Below are 9,411 nucleotides of genomic sequence, written 5' to 3' on the forward strand. Positions count from 1 at the left end.
TTCTGCAACCAAAAAGAAAAACCAGCAGCCATGACTGCTGTTTCAAAAACCATTAGGACATCCTCGAAGATTTAAGCCCGAAAGATCGAATCGGAATCAAAGAGAACAAGAGCATAATCCTAAACGACAACAGATCAATCTATCTAGGGTTTATGAACTGTAATGGCCTTAATCCATTAAACGACAACAGATCAATCTATCTAGGGTTAAGTCGTAAGGAGAGAGAGAGAGAAATGTCGCAGGTTCTTGGTTCCACTGCTAATATGGCTTTGCTCACTCCATGTCTCAAATTGAGGTACCCTCTCAGCCTGCGAACAACCAATTTCTTGGAACAGCGGCCATTTTTCGGTCTTCACCGGTTCACCTCCTCGCGACGTCTCCGATGTCTTCCTCCTATTACGAATGTTATTCTGCCGGCATTTGATTTCCAAGTGGCAAAGGGTACTTACTATAGCGATTCCTTGGGATCTGAATCTCTTCTTCTGATTCTTGTGCGAATAGTGTAAAAATGGAAATTTGCTGAAATGCTTGAGTGTCTTTCATTATCAAAAACGATGAATTTAAATACAAGAAGAGGTCCCTTGATTGAGGGATTTGATTACAAAAAATATGGGAAGATGGGAGTGATATATGGGATGTGTATGCACAGAATATGGGAGTGATTTATGGGATGTGTATGCACAGAATATGGGAAGATGGGAAAGGAATGAACAAAAATGGAAGTCATGATAAGGATTGATTTGCTGTAACGGTTCTCTTCCATTAGAACCGTTAATACTCCCCCTCAAGATGGAGCGTGAAGATCTAAAACGCCCATCTTGGATAGAAGGCTGTGAAAAATAGTGCCGCCAAGTGGTTTGGTAAGAATGTCGGCCAGTTGCATGGAAGATGCAACGTGAGAGGTGCTGATGGAGCCATCTTGAATATGTTCCCGGACCACATGACAGTTAATTTCTATATGTTTGGTATGCTCATGATAGACACGGTTGGCCGCGATGTGAATGGCGGCCTAATTATCACAATATAGTTGCATAGGACTGGATTGTGGTACCCCAAGGTCTTGTAGAAGAGCACGTAACCAGATTAATTCACAAGTGGCAGTAGCCATAGAATGATATTCTGCCTCGGCTGATGACCGGGAAATGGTGCTTTGTTTCCTAGATTTCCAAGAGATGAGACTATTGCCAAGAAAGATAATGTAGCCAGTGATAGAACGCCGGGTGGTGGGGCAAGCTGCCCAATCAGAATCACAAAATGCTGTAAGCCGTAAATTGGAAGAGGCGGAGAATAAAATGCCTGTACCCGGAGCAGACTTAAGGTACCGAAGAACTCGGTTTGCTACATCCATGTGTGGCTGGCGGGGGAGGTGCATGAACTGACTCAAGTTATTCACACAGTAGGCAATATCTGGCCGGGTGATGGTGAGATAAAGCAAACGGCCAATGAGCCGCCGATACTGAGAGGGATCGGGTAATGGGGAACCTGTGTCAGGATCAAGCCGTGAATTCTGCTCCATAGGAAATGACACGGGCTTGGCTACTAGTAGACCAGATTCTGAGAGTATGTCCAATGTGTACTTCCGTTGACTGAGATAAATTCCCTTGGGGCTGCGCGCAACTTCAAGTCCAAGGAAATACTTAAGTTTACCCAGATCTTTAAGCTTGAACCTATGATTGAGGAATGATGTGAGTCCCTGAATGGTCAACTTGTCATTACCGGCCACAATGATATCGTCAACGTAGACAAGCACTGCTGTGTGGTTCGTGTCAGTGTTTTTAACAAACAAGGAATAGTCTGCTTTTGATTGTCTATAGCCTGCATCAAGTAGGGATTGAGTCAACGTAGCAAACCAATTTCTGGACGCCTGTTTAAGACCATATAGTGATTTTTTAAGTTTGCAATAGCGAGTCTCCCCTTGTTTGGAAAATCCAGGTGGTACTCGCATATACACCTCTTCATGTAGATTGCCATGCAAGAAAGCGTTATTGACATCTAGCTGATGTAAGTGCCAACCTCGCACAGCAACGATGGCGAGAAGACTACGAACTGTGACAAGCTTAGCGACTGGAGCAAAAGTATCTGTGTAATCAAGGCCCTCTTGTTGGGTGTAGCCTTTAGCCACGAGACGAGCCTTGTATCGCTCGACGCTACCATTTGCATTTCTTTTGATTTTGTAGATCCATTTGCAGCCGATGGGTGACTTTGCTGGTGGTAAAGACTATAAGGTCCAAGTCTGGTTTTGCTCCACGGCTTGAATTTTTGCCTCCATAGCTTGTCTCCAGTGGGCATGTTTCATGGCCTCAGTGAAGGTGGTGGGTTCCTGTTCTGAATGAATGGCATTCACAAAAGCAAAATGTGTAGGGGAAAATTGGGAATAAGACAAGACAGACTGAATGGGGTAGGGAATGTTACCTGTCGATGCTGCCAGTAGAGAGGGAGAACTAGTGGGTGAGGCCGAGTTACACACATAGTCCGTGAGATGGCGTGGGCGAGTGGGTAGACGGTTGGACCAACGTAAGGAGATAGCCTGGTTCGTATTGGAGGTGGCCTGGTTCGTAGGAGAGATGGCCTGGTCCGAAGTGGAGGTGGCCTGGTCCGTAAGAGAGATGGCCTGGTCCAAAGTGGAAGGGCCAGGGGAAGAAGGGGTAACAAGAGGTGGACCAGATACAGGTGGAGGAGCGGTCTGTGGGGTAAGAACCTCATGATCGGGCACGGGTAGGGGGAGGACGGAATGTGGCGAGGGCGGTGAAGGTATGGTGGAAAAGGGGAAAACATCTTCATGAAATGTAACATCTCGTGATATAAAAAAAATTTTATTTTGAAGATTATAGACATGGTAGCCTTTTTGAGCATATGGGTAACCGAGAAATATGCATCGCACGGCCCTGGGGTCAAACTTGGTGCGACCAGGGGTGTGATTATGGGCGTAACATAAGCAACCGAAGGTGCGAAGGTGGGTGGAGCCCCAAATAATAATTCATGTGGTGTTTTCCTTTTAAGATTTGGTGTGGGAATGCGATTGATGAGATAGGCAGCGGTCAAAACGCATTCCCCCCAAAAAAGAATTGGTAGATGCGTCTAGAAGCGAAGAGCACGTGCAACCCCAAGAAGGTGACGATGCTTACGCTCCGCAACACCATTTTGCTGCGGGGTGTCAACACAAGAATGTTGTTGGATAATGCCATTTTGGGAACAGAAGTGAAGCATTGGTTGTGAAAAAAATTCCATACCGTTGTCACTACGAAGTTGTTTGATGCGGACATTAAATTGGGTGTGTATCATGGCATAAAATGAAGTAAAAATAGAGTATGTTTCAGACTTGTGGCGCATTAAAAAAACCCATACAGCCCGTGAAAAATCATCAACCAAGGTTAAGAAATAATGTGCTCCAGTGTTGGAGGTAGTGCGGTACCCACCCCAAATGTCACAGTGAATTAGATTAAAAGGTTGTGTGCACCAATTATTGCTTATTGGAAAAGGTAACCGTGTCTGTTTTGACAGATGACAAACATCACATAAAGAGGGTAGGGGTGAAATAGAAAAACCTGGTAAAGATGAAGATAAATGGCAAAGACGCTCGTTCGATGGATGCCCGAGGCGTTGGTGCCAAATAACTGATTGTGAAGGCAAAGAAATGGAGGTGCACACAGAAGGCAAATCTGGCGGACAGAAGTGATAGAGGCCTTCACTCAATGTTCCCCTCCCAATCGGCTTCATCGTTGACAGGTCCTGGACAACACAAAATGTGGGGAAAAAAATGAGTGAGCAATTTTGGGTTTGAGTAAGCTTGCTAATAGAAATTAAATGAGGGTACGTAAAGAACATCTTTGAGGATAATGGATGAATTGAGTAATTTATCTCCCTTGTGGGTGGCAGGTAATAGAGTTCCATTAGGTAACCGAATGGGAGTAGAGGAAGAAAGAGCAGTGGGGTTGGTTAAGCCATGAAAATCACACGTCATGTGATCTGATGCACCACTATCAAATAACTATGAAGGAGAAATAAAACCTGAAACGTTAAAACCAACAGGCGTACCTGCTAGGTGAGTAGTAGCAGATGAAGAATCGTTACCCAAGAGAGAGATAAGCTATTGATATTGTGTCGAAGTTAAGCCTGGAACAGGTGCAGAATCAGTAGTGGCAGCATTGACATGGCGTGGTAGGTCTCCAACATGATTAGATGTTTGTGCCTTCTTTGAGTGATGTTGGTGGCCTGGAGGATAACCATGAAGGGGCCAACACCGCTTTCGGGTATGACCATATGCATTGCAGTGATCGCCGAATGGGCGGTTGCGATTGGAATAGGCACCGGGCGGCTGATTATGGCGTCCCTGTTGACGCGGTGTATCACTACGAGGAGTGACTCGGTTCACAGCCATAGCAGCAGTGTCAGGCAAATTTGGCGTAGAAGTAAGGGCGCGATGCTGTTCTTCTTGGAGAATAAGGTAATAAGCTCGATGGAGGTCAGGCAATGGATCCATGGTGAGAATTTGCGAGTGGATAGCAGCGTAGCTGTCTGATAATCCCATGAGCAGATGATATACATGCTCCGTTTGGGCAACGGAATGAAGTTGGGATTGTGCACCGCAAGAACATGATGGAACTGAAATGTAAGATGAGAGTTCATCCCAGAGTACCTTGAGACAAGTGTAGTAAACGGAAAGCGAGTCAGTCCCTTGATGGATGGTAGCACTGGCCCGTTTGAGATGAAAGACTCGAGGGGCATTGCTACGAGAAAACCGTTCTTCGAGCTCTTTCCACACAGCAGCTGCGGATTCTGCGTAAATCACACTATCGGCAATGGTGCGTGAAAGGATGTTGAGAAGCCATGAGAGGACCATGAAGTTACAGCGATCCCAAAGCTGGACGTCCGGAGACAGAGGTGTGGGTCGTGGCAAAGTGCCATCAACAAATTGCATCTTGTTCTTGGCATACAAAGCCATGCGGACAGCACAGCGCCGAGTCGGGTAGTTGTCGCCTTCCAAGGGGGTGGAGACGAGGACAATTCCAGGGTTGTCCGACGGATGGAGATAATAAGGAGAAGTTCCATCAATGGATGGAGATATGGTTGATGAAGACACTGCAGTGGATGAAGATGCAACAGTAGAAGCTGTAGGAGGATCCATTGCAATGAGTGAAGAGAAGAGTTAAAGAGCAAAAACGTGGATTGCCAAGATTGTTTAAGCTAATACCATGTAAAAATGGAAATTTGCTGAAATGCTTGAGTGTCTTTCATTATAAAAAACGATGAATTTAAATACAAGAAGAGGTCCCTTGATTGAGGGATTTGATTAGAAAAAATATGGGAAGATGGGAGTGATTTATGGGATGTGTATGCACAGAATATGGGAAGATGGGAAAGGAATGAACAAAAATGGAAGTCATGATAAAGGATTGATTTGCTGTAACAGTTCTCTTCCATTAGAACCGTTAATAAATAGAAGTTTCAAATTCGATTGTTTTCGATTTCACCCAAAAAAATCGATCATTTTTAGTTTCTTTGTTTGATGTGGAAGATGTCTTCTCAACTTTATTTGATGACAATTAATAAACTCAATTGAGGGTTTCAAAATTTGATTTTATTGAAGAAACCCTTATCGCATAAGAAACCCTCAATTGAATTTCTGTGATAAGGGTTTGTTCGTGAAATTGAGGGTTTCAATTTTCTCAAAACCTAGATTTTATATCCTTTTGTTCGTTTGGGTTTTTTCCAGAGCGTAAGAGTTGCAATGAAGAACAAAGTTGTACCAGTAGTACTGGGGTGTCTTCTCATTTGAGCTTCTACAGATTGTTTCTCCTCTATTTTTTCATCTAGTTTGACGACTGAATCCCAATTTGAAGTATCCTTTCCCTCATTTCTCAAAATCTTACATTTGGGGCGAATCCATGTTGTTTTGGTGAGAGGATTGGTATAGGAAGTTGGATTTTTGGCAAAACTCGTTGGGTTCTTCACTACTTGGAGAAGAAGTGATCAACCTCTCATAGGTGGTTTCCTCTAAGTGAACTGGAGTAGTTGCAAAATTTTGTTAGACCTCAGAGCACTAGAAAATAGAGTTATCTTCTAGGTATGGCAAGCTTCGTTTTTCTCCGGCGTTTGCAAATCGCCATAGCAGTAGCAAATGGTTCAACGATGAAAGGGGTGGGTTGTAGTAGGTGTGGTTGCAGTAGGAGGAAGAAGAAGAAGGGTAAATAGGTAATTTTAATTCACTATTTTCTATTGAATAGGTTATAAGGGTAAAATAGATATTTTCATTCAAACTCTAACAGCAGACTAACACCGCCAGGTTTTGGAGGCTGTCAAGTAATTGTTTCAAACGTTGGTAATCGTAAGCAAAATGGCTATAGTACAGGGGGTGTTCAAGTAATTTTCCCTTAAAAAAAAGAGAACGCCATCCGATCGTGCCAGACACACCGCCCTTGCGCTCTGACATAGAGGCGTGCAAAATGATGGTCGCACCACTGGTCATTTTTGGGGTTTCAGGGGGGTGTGACGGTCATTTTGCACACCTTTATGTCAGAACGCAAGGCCGGTATGTCTGGCACGATCGGATGGCGTTCTCTTTTTTTTTAAGGGAAAATTACTTGAACACCCCCTGTACTATAGCCATTTTGCTTACGATTACCAACGTTTGAAACAATTACTTGACACCCTCCAAAACCTGACGGTGTTAGTCTGTTGTTAGAGTTTGAATGAAAATATCTATTTTACCCTTATAACCTATTCAATAGAAAATAGTGAATTAAAATTACCTATTTACCCTTCTTCTTCTTCCTCCTACTGCAACCACAGGGTTTCAGGGGGTGTGACGATCATTTTGCACACCTTTATGTCAGAATGCAGGGGCAGCGCGTGACCAGGTGATATTCTTTCTCCCAAAAAAAAATCCCCAAACACTAACCAGCAAGGTACAATTGTTTTTATCTCATGCAAGAAAATATGGAAAATTCAGCTTCACATAGGTATCTAATACATGGCCAAAATGCATTTAAGCAGCCTGCCATACGAACTAATATTGTTTTTATTTTTTTTGGTAATATACGACACTAATATTGTTGTGCCATGTCAATAGATGATGTAACAATTCTGACATTTGGACACATAGGACATGATCTAGAAAAGTCATATGTCACATTTCTATACTTAAATTCAATCAAATGTCTTCTCATGTATTTGCATGCATCCCAATACCAATACAATTGTGCATGCCAATAGTACTCTTGACCGTTATTGTGCAATCTTACCCACTCTTAATTTTCAAAGCTCCATTTTATCATTTGGCAACTCAATTTGGGTTAAAATTTGAAATGTGGCCAGAAAATCATGATTTCTATCTACTGCCCATAAAAATTGTGCCTCATGTGACATGACACATGACAGATATTTGGGCTACGCAGGAAATACATTTTACGTGGGTCATACAAGAACAAATAGCTTACAATATATTTTTTCAAACTTTCAGAGCCCTTTTTTTCTCAAATTAAATATGAATTTTCGGTCAGAAAACTGAATAAAAAATACAATTATATTGGTGAGGGATACATTTCCTCGCCACAATATGAGCAATACATATCTATTTATATTTGTCCAGAGTACAATTAGGTATGATGCTTCATTATATTTGCCAAAGTGCTTCACTAAAATATAAATTCAAGGATTATAAATTTAAGGATTGAATCTCACCTTCTTTATCTAGACCAAAAATAAAAAAATAAATCTCACCTTCTTTTTTACCAAAAAATAAAATAAAAAATCTCACCTTCTTTAGCAAAAAAAGTATATAAAGATGGGGAAAATAACTATGTTCGGGAGTGTGGTACGAGAAAAAAAAAACAAAAAAAGAAGACAATTGAGAAATTTCGAAGCCTAATGTCTTATAGGGAAAGAGAGGTGGAATAAAATAAAGATATTTCAATGATTCTGCTAAAAAATAGTAGGAAAAAAGAATGTGCCTTAGTCGCATGACTCCTACGTCCTAACATAGGAGCACGCATTATTAATTTCCAGCCCTCCTAAAATAAATAAACCCATCTGTGTTAATGCTCCTACACACATTTTCAGTGGTCCCCTCATTATTGCAAGGGCTGCATGACCAAGCAACAGTTGCTCAAAAACATATATCATAGAGAATCTACGTATAAGGTGAGTATTGCAACCAACAGTTAGGCTTTTTGGATTCTATTTAGAAGGATGGGATTATTCCGGTCACCAACATGCTTAGTTGGTCAGTAGTGTATAAAAACTTTTGCGTATTACTTATTACATATTACATTTTTTTTAGTGCATAAGGGCACAAATGACAAAGAAATATGGCCAAGCCAGGTTCAATCCGGGCCAACCCCACCTAACAAAAATCAGGGTCAATCAGAGCCAATCTGGCCTAATCAAGGTCAATCAAGGTTGGGCTAAGCTGTGCAAGGTTGGGCCTAGGCTAAGATATCTCAGTCTGACCGCTTGAATAGGTTGGGCTTAGGCTAAGTTAAAAGGACTCATGGTGGGCTGGGATTTTAAAAAACCCGGTCTATTTTCACCCCTATTGTTTACGGTATAAATTTTGTGGAGAAGTGTAGAATGAACATTCATAAGTTCCCAACCAAAGAAAAAAAGTCCACCCGCCTGAGGCTCACTAGGGCCCAGAAGCTCTTGGTTCGTACGTGGCGCGGGGGTCATGTACGAGCCCAGAGGGGGATTTAGTCGGCCTAAAGTCGGATACCCCACCTGTCTCCATAAAAAAAAGAAGTCCTATAATCACAAATATGCTTTCTTTTACTGGGGTGTGGTGTGGTGTGAGAGGGTGCACGGGACTGTAGATCTCATAGTTTCAAGAATCGAGATCACATCGGTGAGATTGGAACTAGCCAATCCCCATTTCAGCCAATCTGGCTCATCCGATCCTTATATTGAAAAACCCAAAACCCTAGACTCCAAGAATATGCTAATTCTATGGTCGATCCAAATTGATTCTTATCGGGATCTTGATTTTGTGTTTTGAATCCTTGCTAGGACTTGCATACAGTTGGATGTTGTAGTTTCATTACGTGGTCCCATTGGATAAGTTCATCTTAATAGTTTTAAGGATAGAGTTTCTCTCCACCCAGGATGAATGGGATCCCACGCACCGAGGGGAGGGAGAGGACAAGAATGGGTATCAGAAGGATATTTTAGAACATACAAAAACCTTATGAAGGTTTTGTGCACCCTAGGATGGTGGGTGAACCGTCATCAGATGAAGGAGAACGTTATCCTAGTTTTAAAACCCCAATTTTTGTGGGCATATTGTCCACATGATAACTTTCAGCCCAAATGTAAAGAAATCAATCAGTCTATCATGGTTTTAAATTTGGATGATCTTATCAAATCTTGACAAATGGGCAATCAACATGAAAGGATCCAGTGACTTGAAAGGATGAGGCA

General features: G+C 42.2%; 1 long non-coding RNA gene across 1 annotated transcript; it reads left to right on the plus strand.

Annotated features, from left to right (window-relative positions):
- Positions 1–223: 223 nt before the first annotated feature.
- On the plus strand, positions 224–4,681 carry LOC122669447. The gene is made up of 3 exons (XR_006334018.1): positions 224–441; positions 2,389–2,398; positions 4,672–4,681. It is a non-coding gene; the product is annotated as an uncharacterized LOC122669447 (long non-coding RNA).
- Positions 4,682–9,411: the final 4,730 nt, after the last annotated feature.

The sequence above is a fragment of the Telopea speciosissima genome, chromosome 1 (assembly GCF_018873765.1).
Source record: "Telopea speciosissima isolate NSW1024214 ecotype Mountain lineage chromosome 1, Tspe_v1, whole genome shotgun sequence".
Lineage (NCBI taxonomy): Eukaryota > Viridiplantae > Streptophyta > Magnoliopsida > Proteales > Proteaceae > Telopea > Telopea speciosissima.